Raw genomic sequence first — 18,539 nt, 5'->3', positions numbered from 1 at the left:
ACTGTAGTAAAACCATGGTTAAATAACCCCAATGTCACACGAACCTGTTGGCATTCTTTAAAGGTGCTCTAAGCGAATTGAAGCGTTTTAGACCATAAAACATTTTTTGTTACATACCGGAAACATCTCCTCACTATCTGCTTGCTGCCTGTCTCCTGATCAAACTGTAAAAAAACGCGATCTCTGTAGACAGCCCAGGCTTCACAAACGGCAATATCAACAAATGGCCAAACCTAGCCAGCACAAAACAAAACAAAGTATTCCAGCCAATAAACGACAAGAAGGATTTGGGGGTGGGGGTTGGGCGCGTTCATGAAAGCACGGAAGGGAGGGGGAGGGGGAGGAGTTAGCTACGCTCTGTCTGTTTGAAAACAGTTCAAACATCAACAGGAAGTGACGTCGCACATTATTCGCTTAGAGCGCCTTTAATCTATGAAGAAGTACCATTTACAGTTTTTTCCGATTGCTATGACACTTTTTTCAATACTTTTAACAAATTTTCTAAACTCTTAACGCACCAACACACCTACAACACACAACTGGCAAAACAGTTAATTTTATCCTCAAAATCACACATTGTAAACTAAACTCTCACACTCTTTACAAAAACACTGTAAACATGTCTCAGAATCAACATGTTATATCAGATCACCAACATGCTCTCTTCCAACAGAAACATTTAGTCAATCATAACACAATGTCATGAAAAACACAAACATAAGATGGAAAAACAAAAACTGCATACGTTTATGTGTAAGTCTGTCCTTATACAATAGACAGTAGTAGATTATAGACTGAGTTTTGCACTGCAGTTTCTTTTGAAAACTTGTTTATATTTTTGTTTAGTTGGGTTTAGTAAATGCATGCCTTATGTTTGTTTTGCTGCAGAAATTCAAGACAAAAAATGAATCATCTATCTTAGAGTACGGTTTATGAAAAAAAGTAGACAGAATTGCTGCAGTAAAGACTTTACAGTGTTTACAACAGGACATTACTGCAAGATAACAAACATATTCAATATTACTTCCATTTACAGTAAAAAAGTAAAAAAAAAACATACAAACAGAAAAAGCCACTGAAAAATAAAGTAAAAGAAAAATCTCATAATCTAATCTATTGCGTTTCTATTTGGCCACATGTTCTCACACTGTTAACGATTTCCCTGTATTTTTACAGTACGGTACTGGCAGCACGGTTGCCAGTAAGTTACTGTATTTTGGTTTTACAGTACTGTACTCTAATACCATTTTACAGTACACAAACTAGTACTGTATAGTTACAAAGCAGTACTGTACTGTAATTTTACAATATTTTATTACAGTAGTCTATTTTTACAGTAATTTACTGTAATGTCTATATTGACCCATAAATACTATTTATTACTTATTACAGTTAATACAACAATAATATTATATATAATAACTAGATATTTAGGTTTAAATCTATAGTTATTAATATGGTAAAAATGCTAAATTAAAACAATGAATTAAAAGCCAATCCAAGCAATGTATGTATCAAAATTTTATTTAAAAAAACATTTAATTGAAACAAAACATATTTAAAACAAGATTTTAAACAATAATAAACATATAAACAAGTTAAATAAAATAAAATCAATAAGTATAAACAAGTTTGGAGACCCCTGCTGTAACATATTTAACTCAGGCAAATAGGACACTGGTCCATAGTTTGAAGTTTTCAGTTTAAAGTCCATCATCGACTAAAAGGTAACATTTCACTGTGGTAAAAAGAACACTGGCCCATAGTTTTAAATATTCTACTTGAATTTCATTGAACACTAAAAATAAATTAAAAATTAAACTGTGGCAGACAGACCACAGTGGCCTTTACTTTGAAGTCGTCCATTCGAACTCAATCAGGGACTGCATGAAGCTGTTCACATGGGGGTTAATGGCCACAGCTTTTCTCTGCACCAAGTTCCTTGTCTTTTTGCTTGCTCCTTGTCTGGATGTGCACTTTTTCCCATCTTTGGACTTAATTCTATCCAGAAACCTGTTAGAAATATCATAAACATTAAGTCAACAAATATAAGATAGAAAAAGATTTTTAAAATACTAAACTCAGCCTTGAACTTACTCCTATTTCGAAACCTTTTGCTCTTATTCTACTGTTCCACACCTAATTCCACTAAAATACAGAATATTCACTTACCGCTGAACAAACTCTTTTCTCAATGGACAGCATCCACCTGGATCCTGTCATGATTGAATGTCCTGAACAGAAAGTAAAATTGTTACTGATTTGGACACAACTTTTTATTCTGAAAACAAAATCTTTTGTCAATAAAGTCCAGGGACACCTCTGCTCAATAAATACAATTATAAAATTTCTTATAACCAATGTCTGTATATTTCTGTTTGTATATTTCTACATGGCAAACTAAGACAATTGTGTACATGTTGTGTATGGTCGTGTTACAGTGTTGTGTGTGGGAATTGTGAATGAGTGTATACATGGGTATTTAAAGAAGCTGTAGTGGTAAAGTACAAACTTACCGAACATAATGTGCTTGGGTGTGTCTGGTGTCACCCGTTGTGCCTCCACATCTGTCTTAACTCCTGATAAAGTGCAAGGACACTCATGTAAACTACAAATAAAAAGTGATTAGCCACATTCCTGTGTACTTTTACATGTGACGTGAAAGCATTTAATATTGCAGTCAAAAAAATACATGACTTGTAACTGTACATCATGTACTTGCCTGGTTCCTTTAAAGATGATCCATCTTACCCAATCCAGCTTACAAGCAATGGTAAGACTGTAAAAAATACAAATGTTACAAAATCTGTTAGCCATAGAAATAAGTAGACATTGTGAATGAAATGGTAAAAGAAAATTTAGTAATGGTAAATGGTAAATGGACTGCATTTATATAGCGCTTTTAACAGAACTATGGCCATCCAAAGCGCTGTACATGTTGCCTCACATTCACCCATTCACTCACACATTTATACACCGACGGCAGTGTCAGCCATGCAAGGCGCCATCCAGCTCGTCGGGAGCAGCTGGGGTTAGGTGCCTTGATCAAGGACACCTCGACACTTGGTCCAGTGGAGCCGGGGATCGAACCACCAACCTTCCGGTTTGTAGACAACCTACATGAACCACTGAGCCACTGCCGCTTTATTATTCATTAATAAAGGTGTAAAGCGAGTTAAAGCAGCGGTAGACATCTGTGTGTAACGTTAGCTTACTTTCTGAGGGAGATTGAAAATTGTGGTGACCGTTTTTCTCTCTCATTGCACGTTTAAAACAATATTGTGACAAACTATTGACAACATTCTTAAACAAAAAATTAAGTTTTCATGAAACAGAAATATTTCAAACTTACCGAACTGCCTGAAATCAATCGTCCTCCTTCAGGTGCAGCCAGGAGTTGTGCTCTGTCTGTGTGATTTGACTCTGGCGCACTTTCTCTGATTATTGCAAGTACACCTGGCACATTACAGCAATGGCTACAGCAAGGTTACATCAAGACCAAAATATACTGTAAAATTTTCCCGCTCAAACAAATTTACCCAGAATGCATTATGAACTGCAGTACTGTACTGTAATGTACACATACAGTATAGTACTGTGGATTTTTACAGCGACATCTAACAGTGCATTCAAATCACACCTATCATCTTCTCTGGCAAGGCATCTTGGAAATAATTTTTTGCCATGTCTTATCCACCCCTGACAGTGTTCAGGTGTGATGTCTGTGAATGCACCATCTATTGCATCCAGGTGGGACTGGAGGAAAACCTTCCCCTTGTCCTGGTGATCTTCCATTGACTTGTGCAGCCATATATCTTATTTTTTGTGTTGCTCATATTGTTCCTTTTCCACACAAGATCAACCTATAGAGGCCCTCCTTTACTGTATACCATACAGTCATGCAATTGAAAGAACCTGAGTGTGTTTCCTAGGTGGGAATCAGCTGTGATTTATATATTTGCATTGGTATAATAAGTTGTTTTTCAATCCCAATGGAATAAAATACAGGGTATATATTTATGTTTCAATTCATCATATAAACAGCTTTTTATTTTGACTAGTCAGGATTAGGACATAATGTTATCTGTTTTGACATGCTGTGTGAAAGCATATTTGACATTAAAGAACTATTGTTTTGGTCTTGTTTGAGCTTGTCTGTATAAGAAGTTAAAGCATTTTAAATTTGTGTTCATTATATGCATTTTGTGTTAAAGCAACAAGAAATATGTAAATAGTATAGCTTGTACAGGCGGATGTAGTGCTAACTGTGTTAAGAGTTTTGAAAACTTGTTAAAAGTATTGAAAAATCTGTCATAGCAATCGTAAAAAACTGTAGTATGTTTTTTAGCTGTTCAGTTTATGGGGACACTTCCTGTGAAATAACATAAACAATTGTATTGATATTACAGTTTTTCTGATTTGCTAAAACACATTTTTCACTCATTTTCTCAAAACCTTCAACACAAATGCAAATTTTTAAACAAAAATCACAGAACCCCTGACCATTTTTACCAAAATCAAACAATTTCTTCAAAACCATTTCCCCTGCACTCAAAATCAAACTAAACTTTCAAATCATAAACACATAAGTCTATAATAATAAAACACTAGAGAGCATCCATTAGACCAGGGGTTGGTAATCTTGGTCCTGGAGGGCCACTGTCCTGCAGAGTTTAGTTCCAACCCTAATTAAACACACCCAAAATGAAATGCAGGTGTGTTTGATTAGGTTTGGAACGAAACTTTGCAGGACAGTGGCCTTCCAGGACCCAGGGTTCCCCACTCCTGCATTAGACACTATAAAATGGAAAACACAACATACAGAACATCTGCTTACAGAAAAATGCATGTTTATTGTACATAAAAACACATTTTGTCACTGCCCGATGAAACTCACGTATGTCCAAAACGGTTACTTTTCAGGAAGTGAAAAAAACACCGTATCTCAAAAGCAGTTGAATTTAGCGTTGTCATACTTGGTACGGTATCTTTACATGTAACCATATTCTTGCCAGTGTAATGATATTATCCACATTTGACCAAAATTGTAAACCAAAAGTACATTCTTTACAGTAGGATATAGTAAATTGTGTGTGGTTTGACAAAACAGGTAATCTGACCTTTGACCTACTATACTACTTTAAAGTAAATCAGTGATACTGCAAGTAATAATTTTCAATATTACTGTAAGCACCACTTGTATTGTAAAAAGTCAGCAATCCAACTGCAAATTTTGCCAAGTGCATCGTCTCTGGTGTCCTGTTCTTCCAGACTGTTTCCAATCCACACAATTGGTAAAAAAATACCATTAGAAAAAAGTGTGTACAATTTTGAGTTGTTGTGTTTGCTTTTTGACAACTGTGTTGCAGTTGTGTTTATCTTTTTATATCTCATTTATAAAACAAGTGCATTGCAGTGTAAAATGTGTATTTTAGTGAGAAGTTTTGCAAAAAGAGTGCATGATTTGACAAATGTGTTTAGGCCACAATGAATTTGGTTCAGAGGTTGGGATGTTTAGTGTTTTAGCAATTCAGAAAACTGTAATAAAAGATAGTTTGGAACTGAATTTGTTGGTAAATCAAAGAAGAGCGATTAAGAGAAGGTCTTTCCAAGATGCATTGCCAGAGACAACATCAGATGTGATGTTGAGAACTTGTGGTCAAATGCAAAAAAGAGAGCAGACTATAAGTCACTGTAATTACAGTAATAAACCCCACTCCGGTACTCTGTTCTGATTGGTCAACTGACACAATCTCTGCACAGTCAAACAATAGTGCAACATGCATTGACCTAGTGCTAACGTGACTTACTGACAAGACATTAGCCACAACAATACACATTACAGACAACAGACGGGAGATATGAAAATATTTTAACTCGTTTCAGCAATTCAAGGTTGACTCCAAACTTTAGAAGCCAATAACTTTATTAATCGTGTACTTTTTGGTTTAAGTATTTTGCACATCATTACATTAATTGGCAGCTACATGACCCACTGCAATACAGGTTATTTTCGATATTGGATCTGAAGAGAATGAGACACCTCTTTAATAAAAATACATTGTTATTTTTATGTTGCACTGCCTGATATGACTTCACTGACACCTAGTGGTGTGGATGCAGAATCACATAAAGTGAAGGTTAATAAATGCCATGTACAAAGCCAACATAAAGTTTGTCTACAAACTTTTCTATCTAGTTATTATTATCATTCATAGAAAAAAATGCATTTATAAAGGAAAAATAGATATGAGCAGTTGTTTATTTCATTTTTCATTTAACAGAAACTCTCCAGCAGTTTTAACATAAAGTGGCATGGCATCTTACGCACAGAAGCCACTGGCACGTGCCACTATGTTTAGTGGCAATTCCAGTTTCCATTGCCTCGTACCAGTGGCTCGTCGAGTGGCACTTCCGGTGTCGCTCATGCCACTTTTTAGTGGCTCGTCGAGTGGCACTTCCGATGTCCAGTGGCTCATACCACTCCGTTTGGTTGCTCGTACACTGACACTCAGGGACGGATTGGTAATCTGTGCGTTCTGGAAAAGTCCAGAACGGCCGTTGAACGGAGGGCCGTCGCCCGGCCGTCGGCAAAAAAGTCTAATAACACAATATGAACAGCCAACAGCAGGGACACTAATACGATCACTTATTTGATGGTACGTGAAAAAAAACGAGGAAGAAGTGTCGGCCTACTAGCTACTAGCCGTGATTGGTCCAAGGATTCTTGGAATTCGCGAGCCTGAGCATTCACAGCCTGGTCATGATGAGGGACTGACAGAGTTAACTTCACATCCGCAAGATGTCCTGTAAGTGCCAGTAGTAGCAGGACACGTGACATTATAATATAATATACACGATATAAAAATAAATAAAACTCGCGTAAACGTTAACGTAATGCACAACTACTGTTAGAGAGAGACGTGATGTGAGTGTGTGTGTGTGTGCGTGCGTGTGTGTGCGCGCGCGCGTGTGTATGTGTGTGAGAGAGAGAGAGGCGCGGGCGCGATTGAACAGTGGAAACGTAAAAACAATACATACTCCGTCATTTTGTTCATATGGGACATCATTAATTTGTATGCAGTCGCAATAAAACAAAACATTGTGCTTTTGTCATAGTGTACACTCTTGTCAAACTGTATTATCTACAACTGTCATCTAACCAAAATCACACACGCACGCACGCACACACACACACACACGCACACACACACACACACAAACACACACCAAAGCAAAAAATATTTATCCAACCCCATTTAAAACAGTCTGTGGGTGGACATTCATCGTACTGCATTGGTTTTCATTTCTTTCATTGACTTTATTGTATAGACCCTTTTACAGCTCACGTGATCAAATAGCCTGCGCGCGCATTTGGGCAACGGAAGTGGTGTTATTCCCCATTGGTTCTAACGTGGTAACTCAGAAAGTTTATTAAAATGGTTTCCCAGCATCAAATTGTCTGGTTGTTGCGTTTGGTTGCACAAATATAATATACTAATATACGTATATATGTATCTGGCAACTTTATTTTTGGCCATCTGCTAACGTCTTCTATCCACTCCCCTATAGTACACGGATCTGGTAGCTGTGTTGAAAATGTTCATAAAGTCAACTTTTTTAAAATAACTTACTGTTTGTGTTGATTCATTGTTGATTCTTACGATACTTCCGTTGCCTAAATGCGCGCGCATACGCTGCCACGTCATCATTGTGTACAAACAGTAAAAGGGTCGATATGAGAGGTTGTAGTGAGCTCACATTTTCTGCTACAATGAAGACTAAGGTATTGAATCAAACAGGAAAATATCAGGCATGCATTGCTACCACTCTAAACGTGCTAATATACAAGAAAGGGGGCTAAATAATTAACCAAATATTAGTTTTACCAAAAAATCATAGCTTGCACTTTCTGTCTGTCTTCCATCAGAGTGCAGTTTTTCCTTGTCTTTCATATTTGTGTTTAGTATTGTGGAATTGGCAAAGACCTGGTGGTTGTTTGTGAAAGCTTTTATATAGGGCCTCACCATTTTCATTATTTCAGAGACTTATTATACATCAAAGTTTAATATGACATTACAGTTTTTTTCGATTGCTAAACGTCAGTGGGCACAACTGGAGCTACATGTGCAAAACTCTAACTACAACCTGCAATACCAAAAGTCACCTGAGCACAACTCTTAACACATGACTCAAAACAGCTCAGTGCAGCCAAACACTAAACACAACCCTCACTGAGATAACACACACTGTCACTCACAACACACTGAGAGGAAAAACACTAACATCAAACACCAATACAGAAATTACTAACTTTTTATCTTTACAGTTTGAACAATTTCAGTGACTTCATACAAAGTAATATTTTCTTCAAATAATGATGTATTTATTGATTGATTTATCACATGATTTATTGAAATTTTTTGACCAGAACAATTCTTTAAGGTAAATGAAAATTTGCAGTTTGCTTCAATAGTCTGTAGTAGTTTATGGAATTATAGTAATGAGGAAAAAAGGTAGAAACTAAAAGTACATACTGTATTTCAAACAAATAATTGAGGAGCTAATCCTGCCTTTCACTAGCATCAGGCCACTACCTGTAGGGGTGCAACGGATCACAAAACTCACGGTTCGGATCACATTACGGATTTTGAGGCACGGATCGGATCATTTTTCGGATCAGCAAAAAAAAAGTATGGGAAAATTCTAATAACAAATCAAGAAATTACAAACATTTATAAAAAGAACAAGGTTGCACATTAAGTAAGGTCTAAAATCATTAGTTACAGAAATCAAATGAATAATAACACTGCATTTATTGTATTAATTAAATGTAATTATTATTTTTTTAAAGCTTCAGCAGTGATTTTCTCTTTGTCTTGGGTTCTTTGATTAACATTAATGACACAGACTTAAGTAGGTCAATTGAGCTTACTGTCTCTTTAAGACCAAATATGCACAGACTGCATCTCTCCGTTTGTGCACTACCGAGTCCCCTTAAACGAGCGCACAGACACAGACAGAGGGCGAATTACAGACGGCGCAGCATTACAGTCGTCCCACATAAAAACGTTACGTTGTTTTTCATTGCTCTATTAGCCAAATGTATTTTAATACACTACAGTATGAGAGAGAGTAGCGCAACTCTCTGAAATAACATCAAGAGTTCTGATCTTTGAAGGATGATGTCTGACTCGAGCTGGACCGGACGCATTCAACCGCACGCGTGCGTTTGTGCGTAAAGTAAACTGATCACTTTAGCGCCGTTTTGCAGTTAAACTGTTTAAAATCACTTGAATGTTAACATTTGCAAACCTTTATAATACTTACAAATGATAAACTTTCCCTATTTAAATTTGCGTATTAATCCGCGAATCACATGCGAGCCGAACCGTGGGTCGTGATCCGTACGGATCACGGATCAACTGCGATCCGTTGCACCACTAACTACCTGCCACCCTTCTCCCTCCACGAACCCGTCTTCCTTGTTCCATTTCCAAAATTTGTCTTTTATAAGCTCTACCTATCATATTTATATAAAAAGTAATATTATATATAAATGAAATATATAAATGAAATTGGAATTTATATTTATGAAATTGCAATCAGCAGTGTTTGAAAGGCACAAGGCTGAAATCAATTCTGTTTTGAATGTGTGGTTCACAGTTTTGACAGCAGTGTGTTAGCATTTGAACAAAGTGCTGTAAATCCACGAGGCTGAATCCAGCTCCCGATTCGCCAGCTCCTTATTCGCCTAACTATCCGTTCCACCTTAAAAAATATCAGAGCGCTTCAAGCTCCTCCCTTGCAATGTCATTGGCTGTGTATTTAAAGGAACAGTTACCACAAAAATTTGAGACTTGTCAGCCTTCGGTTTGAACAGAAAATAGTCAGAAACCTGTAAAATATTTATTACTTTTATTTGTACATGTTTATTTCAAATGAAATGTGTGTCTACATCATATTGACTTTAATCACTTTAAATGTAAACTGCACATAACCGACTAGATCAACTTCCACTTTAGCCAGTCTACCGTTTCATATCATTTTCATGTAATTTATATTCAATATCATCTGCAGAAAACCACCCGCTATATTAACCATTTAGTGCACACATACAGGAACGTATTATGACTTTGATGGAGAGAGAGACAGAGACAGAGACAGAGAGAGAGAGTGTGTTCGATAGAAACCGAGTTAGGTTTGCACCGCACATGATGCTGCACTCATATATGGTGTAAATAATTTCCTGACTTACAGAATTCACGTGAATATGAAAGTCGGAAAGCTTTGATAATACATAGGATTCAAGTCTCATTTCTTCGCTTAACTTAGGGATGTTTGTTTTATATCGTTGTGGTTTTATATTGATGAAAAAGCAAACCTGTCCTTTGTTTTGAAAAATCTAAAGATCTTTAGATTTATTTATGTTATAAGGCTGGTAAAAATGTTTTCCGTCTATTCCTTTTTGTTAAACGTTCTGATTAATATAAGTGAGTCATTTTACTAATGTATGTTGTTCTGTTTTAATAAAAAAAAATTTTTTTGGTGTTATTCTATGTTATTGGTGTTTAGTTTTTCGTTAAGAATAATAATGATCAAACATTAAAAAAAATTTTTATCTAAGAAATGGAAACATTAGTTTTCTAAAGTTTTACCAGCAACCCCTGCATAGAGGTAAGACTTATTCTGCATTGGAAAACCATTATTTAGGCAGAGATTATTGAAATTTGATCATTAAATCTAAAAAATGATGAAGTGATGCATGTTTTTGCAGAAAAACGCAGTATTTATTTATTTATAATTAAAATATAATGCCACATATTTAAAGGAGAAATGCCTTACCTCATCAAAATTTTCAAAAATAAAAAAACTCAATGTAGGGTGCTAGAAAAAATCCTTCTGTAACGAATTCCATGTGTTTTAATTTAATCTGATATTTCCTCTTTCATAAATCATCCCTAGAATATCGCCTCCCTTATTAGGCTAATTTTTTTCCAAAAAGCACACTGCCCCTGTCAGAACATCAACAAATAAACAGTTCTCCACAAAAACTCAATGCAGGGTTCTAGATAAAGTCCCTCTGTAACGAAATCCAGCATTTTATCCTAATCTGAAATTTTCTCTTTCATATATCTTCCACAAAAGATCGCCTCCCTAATTAAGCTATTTATGCCCTAATATCAAACTCTACAAAATAGTATAAACAAATACTTAAAGTGATATACAAATGCAAGCACCAAATCTAACCCTAAACCGAAGCGACAATGGTTTGAAAATAGGACAAAAAAGTTGAGTAACCAATACGTGCAGTGACACAAACCGCAAAGGGTGACATGCTCACGCTCAAACGCTGCAAAGCGTGACATTGACACGCTGGTCCATACGTGCCTATAGGTACATAAATTTCGTGATATAGGGTTGCATCATAACTTCAACAAATTAACACGTCTCAAAAACACCTCAACGTAGGGTGCTAGATAAAGTCTCTCTGTAACAAATTCTAGTGTTTCATATTATTCTGATATTGCCTCTTTCATATATCAACCTAAAAAGACCGCCTCCTTTTCCTGTAATAACTTTAAAAAAATAACGGTTCTACAAAAAAATATACAAAATAAAAAATATCCACCATATCGGACTCCACCCGTCATAACTTCAACAAATTAAAACGTCTCAAAAACACTGATACCCTTTCCTGTAATTACTTAAAAAAATTAACGGTTCTCAAAAAAATGTCAACGTAGGGTACTACATAAAGTCCCTCTATAACGAATTCCAGCATTTTATTCTGTTCTGATATTTTCTTTTTCATTTATCATCCACAGAAGAACGCCTCCATTATTATGCTATATTAGTCAATATAGCACACTGCACATGTCATAACTTCAAAAAATTAAAGGTTCTCAAAAAAATCTCAGCGTAGGGTGCTAGATAAAGTCCCTCTCTAACGAATTCCAGCGTTTCATCCATTTCTGATATTTTCTCTTTTATATATCATCCACAGAAGAACGCCTCCATTACTATGCTATATTAGTCAATATAGCACATTGCACATGTCATAACTTCAAAAAATTAATGGTTCTCAAAAAAATTCTCAACATAGGGTGCCAGATAAAGTCTCTCTCTAACGAATTCCAGCGTTTCATCCATTTCTGATATTTTCTCTTTTATATATCATCCACAGAAGAACGCCTCCATTATTATGCTATATTAGTCAATATAGCACACTGCACATGTCATAACTTCAAAAAATTAATGGTTCTCAAAAAAATCTCAACATAGGGTGCCAGATAAAGTCTCTCTCTAATGAATTCCAGCGTTTCATTCTGTTCTGATTTTTCCTCTTTTATATATCATCCACAGAAAATGCCTCCATTATTATGCTATATTAGTCAATATAACACACTGCACCTGTCATAACTTCAAAAAATAAATGGTTCTCAAAAAAATCTCAATGTAGGGTGCCAGATAAAGTCTCTCTCTAACGAATTCCAGCGTTTCATCCTGTTCTGATATTTTCTCTTTTATATATCATCCACAGAAAATGCCTCCATTATTATGCTATATTAGTCAATATAGCACACTGCACATGTCATAACTTCAAAAAATTAATGGTTCTCAAAAAAATCTCAACATAGGGTGCCAGATAAAGTCTCTCTCTAATGAATTCCAGCGTTTCATTCTGTTCTGATTTTTCCTCTTTTATATATCATCCACAGAAAATGCCTCCATTATTATGCTATATTAGTCAATATAACACACTGCACCTGTCATAACTTCAAAAAATAAATGGTTCTCAAAAAAATCTCAATGTAGGGTGCCAGATAAAGTCTCTCTCTAACGAATTCCAGCGTTTCATCCTGTTCTGATATTTTCTCTTTTATATATCATCCACAGAAAATGCCTCCATTATTATGCTATATTAGTCAATATAACACACTGCACCTGTCATAACTTCAAAAAATAAATGGTTCTCAAAAAAATCTCAACGTAGGGTGCTAGATAAAGTCCCTCTCTAACGAATTCCAGCGTTTCATCCATTTCTGATATTTTCTCTTTTATATATCATCCACAGAAGAACGCCTCCATTACTATGCTATATTAGTCAATATAGCACATTGCACATGTCATAACTTCAAAAAATTAATGGTTCTCAAAAAATCTCAACATAGGGTGCCAGATAAAGTCTCTCTCTAACGAATTCCAGCGTTTCATCCATTTCTGATATTTTCTCTTTTATATATCATCCACAGAAGAACGCCTCCATTATTATGCTATATTAGTCAATATAGCACACTGCACATGTCATAACTTCAAAAAATTAATGGTTCTCAAAAAAATCTCAATGTAGGGTGCCAGATAAAGTCTCTCTCTAACGAATTCCAGCGTTTCATCCTGTTCTGATATTTTCTCTTTTATATATCATCCACAGAAAATGCCTCCATTATTATGCTATATTAGTCAATATAACACACTGCACCTGTCATAACTTCAAAAAATAAATGGTTCTCAAAAAAATCTCAATGTAGGGTGCCAGATAAAGTCTCTCTCTAACGAATTCCAGCGTTTCATCCTGTTCTGATATTTTCTCTTTTATATATCATCCACAGAAAATGCCTCCATTATTATGCTATATTAGTCAATATAACACACTGCACCTGTCATAACTTCAAAAAATAAATGGTTCTCAAAAAAATCTCAACGTAGGGTGCTAGATAAAGTCCCTCTCTAACGAATTCCAGCGTTTCATCCTTTTCTGATATTTTCTCTTTTATATATCATCCACAGAAGAACGCCTCCATTACTATGCTATATTAGTCAATATAGCACATTGCACATGTCATAACTTCAAAAAATTAAAGGTTCTCAAAAAAATCTCAGCGTAGGGTGCTAGATAAAGTCCCTCTCTAACGAATTCCAGCGTTTCATCCATTTCTGATATTTTCTCTTTTATATATCATCCACAGAAGAACGCCTCCATTACTATGCTATATTAGTCAATATAGCACATTGCACATGTCATAACTTCAAAAAATTAATGGTTCTCAAAAAATCTCAACATAGGGTGCCAGATAAAGTCTCTCTCTAATGAATTCCAGCGTTTCATCCATTTCTGATATTTTCTCTTTTATATATCATCCACAGAAGAACGCCTCCATTATTATGCTATATTAGTCAATATAACACACTGCACCTGTCATAACTTCAAAAAATAAATGGTTCTCAAAAAAATCTCAACATAGGGTGCCAGATAAAGTCTCTCTCTAATGAATTCCAGCGTTTCATCCATTTCTGATATTTTCTCTTTTATATATCATCCACAGAAGAACGCCTCCATTATTATGCTATATTAGTCAATATAGCACACTGCACATGTCATAACTTCAAAAAATTAATGGTTCTCAAAAAAATCTCAACATAGGGTGCCAGATAAAGTCTCTCTCTAATGAATTCCAGCGTTTCATTCTGTTCTGATTTTTCCTCTTTTATATATCATCCACAGAAAATGCCTCCATTATTATGCTATATTAGTCAATATAACACACTGCACCTGTCATAACTTCAAAAAATAAATGGTTCTCAAAAAAATCTCAATGTAGGGTGCCAGATAAAGTCTCTCTCTAACGAATTCCAGCGTTTCATCCTGTTCTGATATTTTCTCTTTTATATATCATCCACAGAAAATGCCTCCATTATTATGCTATATTAGTCAATATAGCACACTGCACATGTCATAACTTCAAAAAATAATGGTTCTCAAAAAAATCTCAACATAGGGTGCCAGATAAAGTCTCTCTCTAATGAATTCCAGCGTTTCATTCTGTTCTGATTTTTCCTCTTTTATATATCATCCACAGAAAATGCCTCCATTATTATGCTATATTAGTCAATATAACACACTGCACCTGTCATAACTTCAAAAAATAAATGGTTCTCAAAAAAATCTCAATGTAGGGTGCCAGATAAAGTCTCTCTCTAACGAATTCCAGCGTTTCATCCTGTTCTGATATTTTCTCTTTTATATATTGTAACATCTGGCTGGACGTCAACTAGAGGTCCTTTCAGTCTGGGTCGTTAACGGTTTCATGCTGTGATCCTAGATTGAGTTTTGTCACCAGGTCTGCTCGGACACTTTCATCAGAAGATCCTAATCTCCTGATAACACACATTTCCAGACCTATTGACTGTCTCTGGCTGTTTTATTGTGCCAATCTAAGCAAATTAACACCTCAAAGCAAACTTCAAACCGTGAGCAGAGACGAAGCAGCCATGACACAAAAATGTGTCTGTCTAAGATCACAGCTAAGACCAAAATAAATTGGTTTAAATTGTATATATTATATATCCTTGTATTGCATGTTTGTATCTGTAATGAACCACTTTCTTGTAACACTATAGGGATGCTTTGTTCATTTTAGCATGTCTCATAATTCACATTCATGAGATTACTATTTGATGTGTGTTTCAAACCATACCTTGTTTACACTCTTTATAATCCCCTTTTCCTTTCCTGATCAACGATGTGCATCATCTGACCATGACTGATATCAAACTTGTTAAATATTAATCAAAATTATTATTTAACAAAATCTTTAGCATAGTCCATCTATGCAAATGAGTCTGGTAAAACAAAGACAAAGTTTTCCTACTCTATCAACACCCTTTTGAATTGGTCATCTGAACTTCAAGGGGTTGGTCTAAACTCAGGTTAAGAGGCCTGCACCCCAATTCATCAGCACACAGTTGGCCTACAGTTCTCGACGACACGCCGTTCACGGCGTGGAGCTGAGCTCCCAGCTGAGCTCCCAGCTCAGCTTCCTGCTGTGGGACCCCTATCCTTCTATTTTCGGGCACCCTGACACTTGGACAAACTTTAACAAATTGGACAAATTAATCGCCACAGATTAACCATACCGACGGATTAACCCAAAGAGGAACAACTCCTACGGACACCTCCAAGGACTCCGTCACGTGACCACAAACTCAGGAACTCTCTTCCTCGCATACGCGCCCATACAGCTGGACGTACACACGTGCCTCACAAAAGCCAAACGCAAGTATCGCTTGTTCATTCGCTGTAAAAAGTTAGTGCCCCTTTTAATTAAGGTGATTCTTAGAGTTCTGATGATTTGTGCAGAAGTTAAGTCTATAGTGATATTGCCCTTCTTTTACACTCTCTCTCTCTCTCTCTCTCTCTCTCTCTCTCTCTCTCTCTCTCTCTCTCTCTCTCTCTTTTAATTTTCCATTCTTTCTCTTTCATATATGTTTCTTGTTTGTTGTTTGTATGTATAGTTAGTCTTGTGTGTTTTTGTAGTGTAACGTAGTTTAATAAACCGGTTTTGCATTTCACAATTGAATTGTTTCTGTGTTCAATGCTCATGAAATAAATGTCACTTAATCTGCCGTTAAGATCTTAAAGCTACATGCTTAAAAATACTTTATAGCAGTAAGAATGTTATTTTCTAAAGGCCACAGAATTAACTTCTTAAATGAACAATTATGAGTATTTGCTGGACAAATACATTAATTAATTGTTATTATTATTCTGCTAAATCAGTTTAAAATCTTAATAATTTGTATAATTAATTAGTTAATTGTACTTATTATTCCATTTGAGCTAAATATGGGAATTTCCCCAAATTCCCTTAAATTCCCGTAGTGTTTCGGTTGGAGGTTTATGGTGTTTTAAATAACGCCGTTCTCCTCCTCCCGCTGATTCGCTACATATTAATGGTGGAGAATGCGGGCAGATTTAAACATTATTTCTGAGCAAAAACAGTTAACAAGTCAAATGTGTTTTGCATTGTGTGAATGAAAAGAACTATCAGCTATAACTGTGTCCGTTCTTATATTGGTATGAATGAAAATGTAATTTCCTGTATCATTTTCAGGACATAACAGACTCGCGCCCCTGTTATGTATAGTTAACTGCAGTCTTTAAGGTAACCGTATTAAAAACCCTTTGATACGCTGCATTACCGTCTAATTCCGCCTAATAAAGATGATAATTCCTTTATTTAGAATTGCGAAGCGGTGGTCGAGTGAGTACTCCCATCTGATAAGGCCTTTTTGTTAAATCTCCAGGAAATGATTTACAATTAGAGAAGCTGTCTATTTGTATGTTTCCATTTTTATTCACGTACGTGGATTTTTAAAATTGTAAGCCCCGAGGGTAAGACTTTTCAATTTTAAAGGAGATAAACCTTGATCAAGTTACTTATGTCAACGGAGAAGAAAGCCCGTTAGACTTTTATTTATTGTGTGTCCCGGTAACGTAAGCCAAAACTGGCATCGGACGAACACAGCTCAAATTACATCCGTCGTCTTAGCAATGCAGCGGTCGCCGATGTAATTATTGTATGGAAGCGAATCTTTGTCAGTTTAAAGCGTACTACCTAGTTCTAACACTAGATGTCAGTCTTGAGTGTCTAACACTTCTCCTTCTCTCTCACTTTACGCCTGACTTCCGCTTTCTTTGTTTGTTGGGCGAAATATCGCCATCTGGTGGGGAAAGCTCGTTTGGTCCTCTCATAAACTCTTTTGGGAGTGTATGACAGGAGTCAAATTGGGATTTTTGACCTTACTTTGATAACTAGGTTATTCTACTACTTTGTAGTTTTATTTCCTACATATTGAATGTTATGGTCTTAAATTATAAATAATAATTAATATTGCTATGCCTTTATTAAGTTATTATTTCTTTATTTAATTTTTATTTTATTTTGATTTATTTTATTTCATTTTTGCTGTTCTCTCCCGCTCCTTACTTTCCTATTTTCTTTTCTATTGTAGAGATTGTATTTTAATTAAGTTTAAATTTAAAATTTAATGCAGTTTGATTTATTTTAAATTTTAATTGAATTAATTCTTTACTGTGAATAGAATCTAGCCCCATAAGTCCCATTCTCAGTGAATTCATTTATGTTTTAACTGGTGCAATAGGATAAGCCCCCTGTCCCTCGCAAGTTGGGCCTAGCCCAGCCACTCTAGCTAAGCCACTCCCCTAGCTCGCATGACTTCATAGTGCCCTCTCCCTGTAAGGCCCTGTCATTAAATCTAGGGTAGAGAACCTGCTAAGCTAAAACAGGGATCCCCTTCTCATCCCTATTTTCCTCTCACATCCTTTTCATTTCTCAGCCTTCTGACTTTGTCTGTTTGGCTGTCTTATTTTCTTTTCAGTTTATTTTTATTTGAATCTCTTTTATTTTTATCCATTTTATTTTATTTGTTTTATTTTCAGCAATTTATCTTTCTCACCTTCTATTTGCTTTTTATTTTATTTTATCATTATAATTAATTAACTTTAATTATTTTGATCATATTTTTATTTTTGGGCTGAAAGACCATATCTGCACAAACCATGAGAAAATGTATTAGTAATGCGACCGATTAACCAAATGTCTGAAGCGACCAATAGGTTAAAACACATCGTCCATTCACTAAACTTTTTCCCTTTTTACCCACACTAATTATCTGCGCCACCGAAGCAAGGCCCCGATAATAGTTTTTATTTGTGCCACTAGCTGATCACATCA

At 35.6% G+C, this 18,539-nt stretch overlaps 1 protein-coding gene and 1 long non-coding RNA gene across 2 annotated transcripts in view; both read right to left on the bottom strand.

Moving 5' to 3' along the window:
• LOC135785275 (B-cell receptor CD22-like) overlaps positions 1-18,539 on the bottom strand; it is a 286,056-nt gene that overhangs the window by 200,380 nt on the left and 67,137 nt on the right. The gene's annotated exons all lie outside the window — the stretch shown is intronic.
• Positions 1,509-2,235, bottom strand: LOC135785580 (uncharacterized). Its single transcript, XR_010546661.1, has 2 exons — positions 2,173-2,235; positions 1,509-2,013 (listed from the first exon to the last, which is right to left on the bottom strand). It is a non-coding gene; the product is annotated as an uncharacterized lncRNA (long non-coding RNA).

This window comes from Paramisgurnus dabryanus, chromosome 22 (genome assembly GCF_030506205.2).
Source record: "Paramisgurnus dabryanus chromosome 22, PD_genome_1.1, whole genome shotgun sequence".
NCBI lineage: Eukaryota > Metazoa > Chordata > Actinopteri > Cypriniformes > Cobitidae > Paramisgurnus > Paramisgurnus dabryanus.
This window is presented reverse-complemented; position numbering and strand designations above follow the sequence as displayed.